The sequence below is a fragment of the Nuphar pumila genome, chromosome 7 (assembly GCF_984573655.1).
Source record: "Nuphar pumila chromosome 7, dmNupPumi1.hap1.1, whole genome shotgun sequence".
In the NCBI taxonomy this organism is placed as follows: domain Eukaryota; kingdom Viridiplantae; phylum Streptophyta; class Magnoliopsida; order Nymphaeales; family Nymphaeaceae; genus Nuphar; species Nuphar pumila.
Window position 1 is genome coordinate 43,904,269 of NC_143255.1, and position 13,855 is coordinate 43,918,123.

At 39.8% G+C, this 13,855-nt stretch overlaps 1 non-coding gene and 1 pseudogene across 1 annotated transcript; both read left to right on the forward strand.

Annotated features, from left to right (window-relative positions):
- The first annotated feature begins 3,382 nt into the window (after positions 1–3,382).
- On the forward strand, positions 3,383–3,453 carry TRNAG-CCC (transfer RNA glycine (anticodon CCC)). The gene has a single exon. It is a non-coding gene; the product is annotated as a tRNA-Gly (tRNA).
- Positions 3,454–11,881: 8,428 nt separating this feature from the next.
- Positions 11,882–12,894, forward strand: LOC149832098 (25S ribosomal RNA; annotated as a pseudogene).
- Positions 12,895–13,855: the final 961 nt, after the last annotated feature.

Below are 13,855 nucleotides of genomic sequence, written 5' to 3' on the forward strand. Positions count from 1 at the left end.
ACAGTCACAGATCCACGTGAGGCTATGTTTTTTCTGTTGGCCTGGGGAGCTATTTTATGGAGGAGTGCCAAGTAGACAGTCATTGCTTCTTCAACCATGACATCAGAATTCGTAGCTTGTTATGAGACATCCAACCATGTGATATGGTTATGTAATTTTGTCACAGGGCTATGGATTTTGGATAATGTTGAAAGATCGCTTAAGTTATTTTGTAACAATAATTCAGCAGTGCTATATTTCAATAATAACAAGAGTTCCTCAAAGTTAAAACATATTGACATTAAGTTTCTTGTTAAAAAAATAGTGCAGAATAGTCAAATATCGATAAAACATATTGGCACAAACTCCATGATTGCATATCCGCTTACTAAAGGTTCGCCTCCAAGGTATTTCACGAGCATACACATGGGTGTTTTATCATTTTATGATATGCTGGTTTAGTGAGAGTCTGTATTTGGACGTTCTATGATATAATAGAGTTCTTTTTGCCACTATGGTATAAAGTTAAAGTTTCAGTTTCATTCTGTATTCATTATGTTGTGATCTCACTAAAGTTTTCAGGAAGGACCAGTTAGAAATAAGCATGTTTGATCACATTACATGTAATTTTTATGCTTCACATCCATACTTGATTCATGTCATTTGGTTGAGTCGATATACATGATCATTGATGGGTCCAATTACGTTATTTGTAATGAAGACCACTTTGATTCTATGTTGACATGATCAATGAACCAGATTGGTGGAGATATCAATTGATAAGACAATATTTTTGAGCTCATAAGATTACAATGTGTGATTATAAGGTTGCGTATGTGGCCTAAGTGAAAGATTGTTAAAAAATCGTGTGGGCCTACACACGCTGAACAACACATCATAAAATTGTCTTAGGTTCAAGCCCGATTTATGTGATCTAATCTGGTTGGGCCTTGTGATATCTCATATGGTATGTAACAGAATGTGGAGAAACCTGCTCTGTTTAAAATTCTATAATGGGTTGAATTGAAGACAAACTTCTAATTGGATACACATTAGGTTATGATTCTCAAACCTTATATAAAGGCTCTATCTCTTCAGACTCTCTATTATCAAAAGAAAATTCAGTCCATCTCTCGTTAGGTCTACCTTTCTCATTAGGTCTAGAGAAAGAAAAATGACTAAATATACAGGTTCTGAAAGATCATACTCGTCAACGATCTACCAGAGCTCTTATGAATTCAGGTATGCCTCCGCATCAAGTTTGGTTTCCATTTTCGTTTCAACGGTTTAATGAGAACATGTATTCTATCCTGCTTTTGTTTCGATGGATTTCTAAATCCAACAAAGTACACTAAGACACGATGCAAATGGTAAACAAAATCTGAACAATCCAAACTTGTCAACTTGACCAAGTCGACAAAAGTCATGAGTTCTAAAACCTGCGAGGGCATCTCTTGCTGCAAGGTTGAAGCTGGGCGTTAAGTGGGGGCTCAAGGGTCAATAGGAGGCTTGCCAATGTACGGTCAGTAATTTTTTTTTTCTTTAGCCTGGTAAAAGAAAGATGAACGCATGGTTGACTTTGGATAGATCTAATGGGATAAACATAAACCATCATGTATTTTGGAAGTCAACCCTCCCTGCCATTCAGTGTACTCGTTCTCCCATTGTTTCAACAGTCAGTGGCACAAAATGTATAGACTCCTATATCATCACTTATATCACTTGGATTGGAGTAATTAGATAGGACATGGGTTTATTATTTACCACACACAATTCATAAGTTGATATCCGTGCATTAGAAAAAAAAGGAAGTGCTTGTGCTCTACATCAAACCAAGAGAGATCCGAAACTATTAAGGGTCTTACATATGGGTTATGTTCTTTTGGGAGGAGACATGTTGATATTTAGGGCACGTTTGGAAGCAAGAAAAAATCTCACAAGAAAAAAAAATGCCTATGAGAACTTTTGATATTTTAACTTTTCTAAATGAAAAATTCTCACTTTCTTGAGTAGTATGAGAAAAACTGTATAGAAAATGTGAGGAAAAAATGAGAGGGGGGGGGGTGTCGACCAGCCCCTTCTCAAGAGATAGAGGGGTGGTTGACCACACCCAAGACAGAGAGAGAGAGAGCAGGTGGTCCACCGCACCCAAGAGAGAGAGAGACTGAAAATAGTGGCAGGTACAAGAAAGATGTAGATGGAAGAATTAGCTCTTATTGTAGTAGCTCATGGGATGAGATATATTGTGGGTAAATGATTACCCTAATCAAAAAGATTTTTTCCTATTAAAAATCACGCTTTTTAGAAAAACTTTTCTTTAAAATTTTTTCTTTCATTTGGAATGGTTGAAAAAGTTGTCATTTTTTCTTTCCTACTTGAATTTTTTCTACCATTTTCTCACTTCAAAACCTGTCGCAAGGAAAAAAAAAACTTTCTTGTACGTGGTAAATAATTAGATAGGACATGTCGCCCCTACCAGATGAGTAGCTCTTGTGAGCTTAGAGACACAACACTTAGATGAAAACAATTGGTCGTGGCAGAATATAGGCTGATTAGCTGCTTTTGAGTCTTTGAACAAGGAATTACTAAATTGACCATATAGGCCTTAAAGTGACACAGTGAAAAATTGTAACAGAAATGGAAAGTTGGTTGCTTAAGATTGTTTAATTCATATATGTTCATATTGAAGAACATTTCCATCGACCTACCAAGCATTTTATCCTCTTTCTGGAAAAACAATAAACAGAGTGCCTCATTCATCTTATTTTTTAAATGAAAAGTGAAGTTTTTTTTATAACCAAGGAAAAAAATGCCTTGTTCATCTTAGTTCATTGGCATAAAACCCTAGATTCCTCTCGTCCTCCAAGGGTTACTTACACCAGCTTCCCTCATAGCAAAAGACAAAAAAATATGGGTAGGGCAGGCTGAGCCAGTACGACCAGGTCTTCATGCAGGGTGCGGTTTCTTCGGGTTATAAATAAATAAAAAAAAAAAAACTGGTTCAGAAGTTGGGCCTAACAAATGAGCAGAGCCCTCAACTGGGGCACCTAATTTGGATTTTTAAATAGTTAATGCATTACTTGACACACAAAATGGTTAGTGCAATTTTGGGAGAAAAAGTACTGGAACCCAATTACTCAATGTGGCAGCATCGTTAAAGATACCACTTTAACCAATTATATTCTACTTCATTTTTTTTATAATGTATACATGTTGGACTGCGAGGGTTTATGAAGAAGTATTGAGTAATTTGGGTTCATTTTTTTTATAATGTATTCCTCTTTAACCAGATTTTTCAATATCTGGTTTTATGAAGAAGTATTCAACCATACATTGCAAGGGTTGTTCAAAATATGATGTTGTATTGATTATAAAGATTTCTGAATACAAGTTCTTCCAACACGCGCATCTGGTGTAGTGGTATCATAGTACCCTCCCACGGTACTGACCGGGGTTCGATTCCCCGGATGCGCAAATACTTTTTCATTTTTTCCTTTTTGGGTCGAATAAGATAGTTGGAGACCGGGGACACTTGGGTCAGTAACACAAATAGCAAAGTTGATTTTCCAAACAAAGGAAAAATTTATTAGACCATTATGTGGGAGTTTATTGAGGACCCTTTTGTCCAACATGACAGAAAAATGTTGCAAACTTGCAATCATTTCTGTTCATTAGCTCATGAGTCTAGTTTTGCCACTCATGGAAAGAATCTGTGTAGTGTTGCAAACAGGTCGGATCTGTTTCCAACCCACCCGGAGAAAAGTATGGTGGGAAATGTTATTTCATAATTTCTCATGTTTGTTTGAAGGCCTTTAATTTAAACTATGATTAATATCAGCCAATCTACACTCATTCTACTCGTTCCTACAAGAACATTGCATCCCCATTGTTCATACTATTCACCATGATATGCTAAGTTTATCATTATATGTTTGAGTCCTCACTTTTGAGATTGGTCTAAACCAATCCAAACTGATCCATGGAAGTGCAAGGGTCATTTGCAGAAAGATAGAGAACGAAAACACACTACCGTCAATTCAACTTGGGTTATCACTAACCCAGGTTGAGTTAGTAGGACAAAGTTACTGATTTTCCCTCAAACAATGTCCTTTTTGGAAAAAAAAATCAACTTAGGTATGTTTTTAACAATACTGAAAGTCTAGTTGTATTATTTATTTGCGCTGAAATTTTAGTTGTGTTTGTGAAAATTTCTCAAAAAATTATTCTGAATACCCCCCAGATTATGTGGGTTAGGGTTGGGATTCTATTCTCTCGACCTGATATAATTAACTTGAACCCGAACCCAAGCATGAGTGATTATTTAGGCAGCTTTGGATGACTAGGGCTGGTAAACGAATGAACTGAAGAGGCTGTTCGGGCTCGGCTCGTATGGCTCATGTGAGCCGAGCCGAGCCAAGTTCAGCTTGTATGTGTCCGAGCCAAATGAGCCGATCTCGAGCTGGCTCGCCTAATTAAAAAAAAAATCTTTTATTACAGAGTGCACTATGAGGATAAAACCTCACCCCTGACCTGTTAAAAGCAAGCATACCCTTCCACCCCATTGAGCTAAGTTTTTCTCAACATATGTGGTATGTATTCTACATAAAATATATAAACGATCCCATATGAGATGAGCCGAGATGAACAGAGAAAGGATCCTGTCAAACGCTGGGTGAGATTAGCAATCTCACCCAAAGTTTACAATCACAGAACCCACCCTCCGTGGGTCCCACTTATATTGTAGCTACAGTACAGAGGCCCCTTGTTCATGCTGAACTTGGCTATCTATAGCAAACGAGCTCATGCTCACCTCGCCATCCAGATGAACCGATCACAAATGAGTTTGGAACGAGTAGAACCGAGCCGATCCACGAGTTCCTGGGTTTGTTTCCCAGCCCTATGGATGACCCTGATGAAGCAGATACACGCGCTTCTATGTCCCCCATTTTGTGGTGTGGAATTCTTTGGAAATGAAAAATGGCCTACGTTTGGACACAAAAAGGCTTGAAGTAAGGCAGTGTTGTTTGATGAATGCGATCACTGGAGTGCTTAATTAGGACAATGTAATATCAAGCATAGTCACCCCTGGGGGTCGACCGCGTGGTGAATGGTGTTGGACAGAGCCATGATTCATCAGAAAAAATCATGCAAAAGCAATGGTCTAAGAGAGGTCGACCACAGGAGACTCAAACAGAACTGCATTACATTTATTGATAGGCCAGAGCCAATCAACCAATTGCAGGCCTCATTTGCGACTAACAATATATACATCTGATAGAATGCAGCGATGAATAGCGTCAAGGGATCGGTGCTATGCTCTCCAAAAACTCTAGAATTCCTTTAGCGACAAATAAGAGAAAATGACAAAAAATGAAAATAAGTTTGGAGGGTGTGGGTGTACTCCGTTTGGTACCTCATTTGGAATGAAAGGAACCACCGCAGATTCCGTCAGGTTCTTACTGATCATAGTGCAATTCAAGACCGGCTGTGATGGGAAATTTCTTCTAGAGCTCGACAGAAATGGCCGGGGAAGGCGCTAGACTGGATTGGAACGAACAGAGCTTTGTTTTAGACTTGGTGGTCTCTGTACTGCTCTCGATCTGCACAGGGCTGCTGTTTCTGTTCTGTGTTTTTCTTTTTCTCTGCTGTTGCTTGCGCTCTTCTTGCTGCAGTGTTTCTCACATGAGAGTGATTTCTTATCGCTCCTATATTCTGTAACCTGCAATAAAATTTCTTTCCTCCTTCAAAAAACAGTACTTACATAAAACTGAAAGATTCATGTGCTTAGAGTGCGTAATGCCCCGGCCACCATAGTCAAAGAGCTGAACTAGTGAATCCCAGCTAACCATAAGACGCTTAGCATTATCCTGATCCACACTCCATAAGAAATTGCGAAAGATTTTAATTAGTTGATTCTCCACTTTATGCGGCAAATGAAAAACACTCACGTAATAGGAGAGGAGAGCTGAAAGTACGAATCTGATCATAGTGATTCTTCAGAGCATCAATTGATGTAGAGCCACTTGTAATTCCCTTCTAGACATAATTAATAGAGAGTGGATCAGTTCAGTGGAGGTGTACATGAAAGCTATCAAGCCGCTTATGTCGATTACTTACGGTTCACATTGAGCATCTCAACTTGAGTCCTAGCGCTTATACAAGTGCAAGAATAGAAAAGCACAAGAACGATTTTTACGTTGGTTCCGCGTTAAGCTTACGTCCAGGAGATCCTCTCTTTCACGCTCAACCAGCTTCAAGAGAGAGAGAGACAGAGAGAGAGAGAGAGAGAGAGAGAGAGAGAGAGAGAGAGAGAGAGAGAGAGAGAGAGAGAGAGATTTCCTTTAAAGATGGAGAGTTACAAAGGGAAGTTTTCTTGATTACCAAACTCCTTGATTTTATAAATTAAGAAGTTTCCTATTACAAGAATATTTTTCAATATATCGAACTTCCTTTCCAGCTCAATCCCTATCAAGTTTTATCTTTTATGAATCTTCTGTGAGCTGGGATCGGACTTGAAGCTTGTTTGGATCCTTGCTTATGACTACCCGATCCATTGTCATAGTTAACACTCCCCAACAAGCTAAAGGGAGATGCATCGGACAGAAGCTTGTGACAAAGAGCAAGAAAATGAATATGAGAGAGCCCTTTAGTAAAAAAATCTATCAGTTTCTCTTGAGAACCCACAAATCGAATTTGAACCAAATAAAGCGATAGTCAAGGCTGGATATACTTTAATCGAGCATGAAAAACCAAAGTACGAGCCATGTATAAGGCACTGTTATTATCACAATAGAGAACTATTAGAAGTGAATAAGAAACGTGGAGCTCATGAACCATATTAAATCAGAAATCCTCATAGACTTGTATTCAGTCTCAGTGCTCCTTTTTGCTATGGTAGCTTGCTTCTTTACAGTCCAAAAGTAGATGTGGTCTAAGAAATGTGCAATTGCCAGATGCGGATCGATGAGTGTCCAAACAACCACCCCCATTCAGCATCTGAGAAGGTAGAGAGTTAAAATTGATGAAGGATAAATCTGAATACCCAGACCAATAGTGCCTCTAACATATCATATTGCAGACCTCCAATGAGCAATGATGGGTTCATGCATGATGAACCGACTCACTTGGTTCACAACGTGTCGTTGTCAAATATTGGAGTAAAGCCAAAAAATTTGATGAAATTCAAAGAAATCATTCAGAAGTGCACCATCACGAAGAGATAATTTATCATCACTGAGAGTGGCAACAGGCTTAGCACCAGTCATACCAAACTTATGCAATAAATTGATAGAATAACGATTTTGAATGGAATAAATAATCGAAGAACTGCGAACCACCAAGAGGCCAAGAAAATAATGTAAACTGCCAAGGTCCTTCCTTTCAAATTCATTATTCAATAAAGAAATCAGATGCATGAGAGCTGAATCACAACTGTTGAGAATAATATCATCCACCTAGAGCAAAAGAACAATAGCACGAGAACTAAAATAAAAAACAAATATAACTGGGTTAGCAACACCTTTCATGAAACCCCAGTTGAATAAAAAAATCATTAATTAAAATATTGAAACCATGCCTGTGGAGCTTGCTTGAAGCTATATGTTACCCCCCCCCCCCGAACAAGGCATCTCATGCTCGGGGGTCTAAAAAAACACCACGTATTTAAGCATGCGCGTCTTGTATCCCCATGTTTGTCAGCATTAATTAGCGTTGGAGTTTGATGCAATTGCAAAGACTTAGGTACCCTCTCCTCCATTGGTGCAAAAAAAATGACGATTCTAGAAAAGGAGTGGTTGTAAAGACTTAAGTGCCCCGAAGATGATTATTTAAGACCTAGTCTCTGCACTGCAGGATTATCCAAGAAAGAAATCTCCCCTGGAGGAGGCCATGAACATCAACCCTCTCACTCTCTATCCCTTTTCTCTTTCTGCTTCTGTGCACATCCAGTAGAAGATCTTACATTGCTCCATCAAGCACCGACTGACCTGTACATTGACTATTGTGGAGCCTGATTAAGAGTTTTTACCCTTACAGGAGGAGGGTTTGGGGGCTTCTCCCAACGTAGGTAGCATCATTCAACTAAATGAGTTGTGGATCCCGATTCAGAGTTTTTACCCTTAAAGGAGAGGGGTCTGGGAGCTCCTCCCAGCGTGGGTAGCATCATTCAACTTGAAAAGTTGTGGAGCCTGATTCAGAGTTTTTACCCTTACAGAAGAGGGGTCTGAGGGCTCCTCCCAGCGTGGATAGCATCATTCAACTTGATGAGTTGTGGAGCTTGATTCAGAGTTTTTGCCTTTACAGGAAGAGGGTTTGGAGGCTCCTCCCAACGTGGATAACATCATTCAACTTGATGAGTTGTGGAGCATGATTCAGAGTTTTTGCCCTTACAGAAGGGGGGTTTGGGGGCTCCTCCCAGCGTAGGTAGCATCGTTCAACTTGATGAGTTGTGGAGCTTGATTCATAGTTTTTGCCCTTACAAGAGGGGGTTTGGGGGCTCCTCCCAGCGTGGGTAGCATCATTCAACTTGATGAGTTGTGGAGCCTAATTTAGAGTTTTTTCCCTTACAGGAGGGGGGTCCGGGGGCTCCCCCCGGTGCGGTTGCACAACATAGAATAATAAGGGTTTGGTTTTTAGTTAAAATGAAGATTGAAATGACCATAGAAATCATTAAAAATTTACAGGAATAAACTAGACTAATAACAAAGACACCACTTTTTACGGATTTGGGATATGACCTCCGGTTAGAGAGATATGACCCTGACAAATTGGTCCTAATTTGGGTAGCAATTTACAACGATTTGCTTACTAAATAACACTACAAATTGCTATAGTGATTTGTGGAAGACACTACAAATCACTATAGTGAGATCCAACAACACCATAAATCGCTATGGGGCTCGATGAAGACCCAAAAACACTACAAAGCGCTATAGTGATTTGCGAGAAACACTACAAATCGTTGTTGGAAGACCGAATAACACTATAAATCACTATGAGGCTTGTTGGAGACCTGAAAATACTACAAATCGTTGTAGGAAGGCCGAATAACACTATAAATCGTTGTTGGGCTCGTTGGAGACCCAAAAATACTACAAATCGCTATAGGAATGCCCGACAATACTACACATCACTGTTGGAAGACCAGACAATACTATAAATCGCTGTGGGGCTCGTTGGAGACCCGACAACACTAAAAATCGCTGTAGAGGAGTCATTGAAAAAATCGTGGGAAAGAAACAAAAAAAGAAAAATAGAAAAATTGTGGAAAGGGGTGTTACGAAAACCTCGAGCAAGAAACAACCGAAGGAAACATGAGCCCCACGATTAAACAAAACAATTTATTGTTCTTTTTTGATAGTTAAAAGAGGGAAAGAAAATAAAAAAATTATACAAGGCCCCAAAAAAAATTGGTCCGGGGGGCGCTGCCCCCCGCCAGGGGCGACCCCCCTGGACCCCCGCCCTCTAACCGCGCAGCGGGACCCGCACCGGGGGGTTTCGCTGTGTAGACTTTGAAGAGTCAACATCATCCTCGACTTTCTGGATGGAGGACATGTTTGTCCTTTTTTTGAACCGTTTGTTTTTTCTTTTTTGAATAAAGGGCATTTTTGTTATTTTCTCAAACCGTCGTTTTATGAGAAGAATAGCAAGAAATGGTACTTAAGTATTTGCAACCACACCAGACTCCAATGCTAAGTGATGCCAACATACACGGGAATACGAGCCCCATGTGCTTGTATACGTGGTGCTCATTCAGACCCCCGAACACAGACGTGGGATTCAGTGAATCATCAGGGGAGAACATACACCACCCTCCCGGCAAATACCATTAGGATAATCAAGATGCATAAAACCAGGTGGCTAAGCCGTGAACACCTATTCATCTAAGAACCCATCAAAAAAGGCATTTTTGATGTCAAGTTGGTTGATTGTCCAAATTTATTGATACAACAAACCATAAAAGTGAACAGTGGTAGGATGAATCACCTCACTGAGTATTTTCTCAAAGTCAATACCCTCTCATAAATTAAACCCACGAGCAACCAATCAAGCTTTGTGTCGCTCCAAAGAGCCATCTGATTTATATTTGAGTTTAAACACCCATTTATATTTGAGTTTAAACACCCATTTACAATCAACAATATTCTAAGCATGATGGGCATGAACTAAATCCCTAAAATGTTTTTAAGCAAGGGGTTGAATTCGTCTGCCATAGCAGCTCTCAATTTAAGGTACTTAACTACTTAAAAGTGTGAGGATAAAAAGGAATAGCATGGGCCCGATAACACAAAGGAATAGGATATTTTTGGGTCAACCACACTTTTGGAATAAGGGTCTCATCCATGCCTTAATTAAAATAGGATATTCATCAAACTATACCCCAAAAAGATGCCAAAAGTAGTCTTTAAGTCAAACTTATGCGGCGATAATCCCTTATATATTGGAAACAAAGACAATTAAAATTTTTGAGATTCTTATAGTATGGATGTTTATGAAAATGTTTTTGTAAAAGAGGAGTGGGCAAGCAGCGAATAAGACAAATAGTAGTAATAATTAAAATGCCTCATCTCAATATTCTTTTGGAACCGATGCATATGCCAAGAGGGAGAGACAAGTCTTGACAACATCACGGTGTTTTCTCTCAGCAATGCTTCTACCGCGATCACACTAAAAATAATGATTCTGCTTTGAAAAAATAATTTTCACCATGATAACAAATTTCTGAAAACATTCAAATGCAACATATTTTCGTTTTAAAGGATAGAGTCATGCATAACGAGTGCACTCATAAAAACACTATATAATATAAATAATCAACATGAGAGACAATAAGGGACGGACTCCAAATATCTGAATGTAATACCATAAAAAGATGTTCAGACACACGATTCAAATTATCAAACAAAAGTGTCTTACATTTGCTAAATTAGCAACTAGTCAATTAATGGGCTGCCAAATTAGCAACTAGAGTAAATATTCTTGGACCTTTGACCTTGAATTTTAGATCTTAGATCTAGACCTTTGACCCTTGATCCTTGACCTTTGACCTTGGGATGAATTTAATCTCCAAGTCTAAAACAAACTTTGACCAATCCATTAATTGACTTTGACTTTGCAATTAATATCTTTTTGGATCTTATTCGAATATGTTTGAGCCTTGCCCAATGTTTTTGCATGAGCTTTAAAGGTTTAAACAATCCATTAGCTGCCATTTTTCTTGGCTTGTTTGACCATTGATTTGTTGACTCAATCAAGGTCAATCTTGGACCTTACAATGTCATTTCTATCCAAAATGGGCATTTTTCTCTTCCCTAGTCATTTGGGCAATGATGGCTGACCGTTTGGCCAGCCATGCTTATTTATTCCTGGTCGTTGTGGGCCTCTTAAAGGCCATTTATGGCCTTTATTGTAGCTTGGACCTTTATAAACTCCAGTCCTCTCTCTCTCTCTCTCTCTCTCTCTCTCTCTCTCTCTCTCTCTCTCGAGTACTCTCTCCCCTTCTCTGTCACAAGTTTCGGCTCAGCTAAGGCTTCGCTCGAGCTTGTCCATTCCTTAAATGAGCCGAGCTTGAACACTAGGCTAAAGCTCAAATGAGTTATTGAGTCAAGCCTGAATGACCTGTCCAGCTCGATAAGGCTTGACATGCTCGATAAGGCTCAGCTCTAGCTGATTCGGGTATTGGAATCAGACCCGACTCGCTCTTCTCTGACCCGCCACACACTAATTAATTTTTGAAAGTAAAAAAATTCAACCAAACGCGGGTAAACGACTGGAGTAACTATGACTCTCTTAAGGTAGCCAAATGCCTCATCATCTAATTAGTAATGCACATGAATGGATTAACGAGATTCCCATTGTCCCTGTCTACTATCTAGTGAAACCATAACCAAGGGAACAAGCTTGGCAGAATCAGTAGGGAAAGAAGATCATGTTGAGCTTGACTCTAGTCTGACTTTGTGAAATGACTTGAGAGGTGTAGGATAAGTGGGAGCCATTTCAGCAGCACAAGTGAAATACCACTACTTTTAACGTTATTTTACTTATTTTGTGAGTCAGAGGTGGGGCATCGCCCTTCCTTTTGGTTCCAACGCCTGCCTTGCACAGGCCGATCCGAGCGGAATACATTGTCAGGTGGAAAGTTTGGCTGGGGCGTCACATCTGTTAAAAGATAACGCAAGTGTCCTAAGATGAGCTCAACGAGAACAAAAATCTTGTGTGGAACAAAAGGGTAAAAGCTTGTTTGATTTTGATTTTCAGTACGAATATGAACCGTGAAAGTGTGGCCTATCAATCCTTTAGACCTTCAGAATTTGAAGCTAGAGGTGTTAGAAAAGTTACCACAGGGATAACTGGCTTGTGGCAGCCAAGCGTTCATAGCGACGTTGCTTTTTGATCCTTCGAAGTCGGCTCTTCCTATCATTGTGAAGCATAATTCACCAAGTGTTGGATTGTTCACCCACTAATAGGAAACGTGAGTTGGGTTTAGACCGTCGTGAGACATGTTAGTTTTACCCTACTGATGATCGCATCATGATAGTAATCCAACTTAGTACGAGAGGAACCATTGGTTCACACAATTGGCAATCACGCTTGGTTTAAAAGCCAGTGGCGCAAAGCTACCGTGTGTCGGATTATGATTGAATGCCTCTAAGTCAAATTTCAAGCTAAGAAGCGACGCTTGTCCCTGCTGTCCATGTGCCGACCCGCAGTAGGGGCCTCGTGCTCCCAAGGGCCCGTGTCATTGGTGATCGCCTGTGTGGCAGATGAGCCGTGCAAGTAGCCTTGAAATGTAATTCCTCTCGGTCGGCAGGCTGAATCCTTTGTAGACGACTTAAGTACATGATGGGGTATTGTAAGTGGCATAGTAGTCTTGCTGCCATGATCCACTGAAATTCAGCCTCGTGTGCATTTCTTTTCATCTGTCTCCTAAGTTATCTTTTGCTCCTACTGTTTTGTTGCTTTGTGTTGTTTAATAAGCTAGACTATGCCATCAGTTAGATGGATGGTGTATCTGTCATGCTTATGGTTCTAAACATCATTCTCATGGCTTGTACCATGGTTGAATTATTTGCTAGAGATAGTGGTGTCAATGGTTTTATCTTTTACTTTTCCAGTTGATGATTTTGGTATTGGTGGTGGTGATGAAGTAGAAGGTCATTCCAACATTCTCATCCAATTTTCAGTGTACTTGCATTGTATTGATGTAATCTATTTTTTCTCAAGGTTGTGATGTCTCTTGCTTGGTTGTTGAATCATTTTTTTCATCTCATGGATACAAATCAATGTTTTCGTTTGCTTTGTCTTTGTTAGTCTCAGATTAATGGGCTTCCTTCCATTGGTTAAAGCTAAGTTTTGGGTTTTTTTCATCGTCTCTGACACACATTTGTTAGATCTGCGGGGATGAGCTTGACCGTTTTGTTGCATAAAGCAAATGTCTTACTGTTCTAAAGATTGGGGGTTGTATGAATCTTGGTGGCCTGAGTTTGTGTTCATCAAGTATATTGACCCTCTGGTTATCAGATCTGTACTTTGTGAGTGATACGGTAACTGAATATTTGTTAAACTGCCACTATGTATGGAGTGGCATTTTCTATGGCTAAAAGTTTTCAAAACTCCTATCTATATTTTTTCTCTCAATTTTGTAGGTCTTGTCCTAATCTGAAAGAGCTTTCTCTCAGGACGAGCCAAACTCGGCTCGACCCGAAATTCGGCATAAGCCAAGCTAGAACGCCATAGTTCAGGCCCGACCGAGCCTGAACACCACGTTAAGTGAGCAAGCCAAGCTTTAACATGCCAATGGACCAGGTTGGCCCGATGAATTGCCCTGCCAAGTTAGGGACAGCCTATTGGCAAAACCCCGACCCACAATTCACCCATT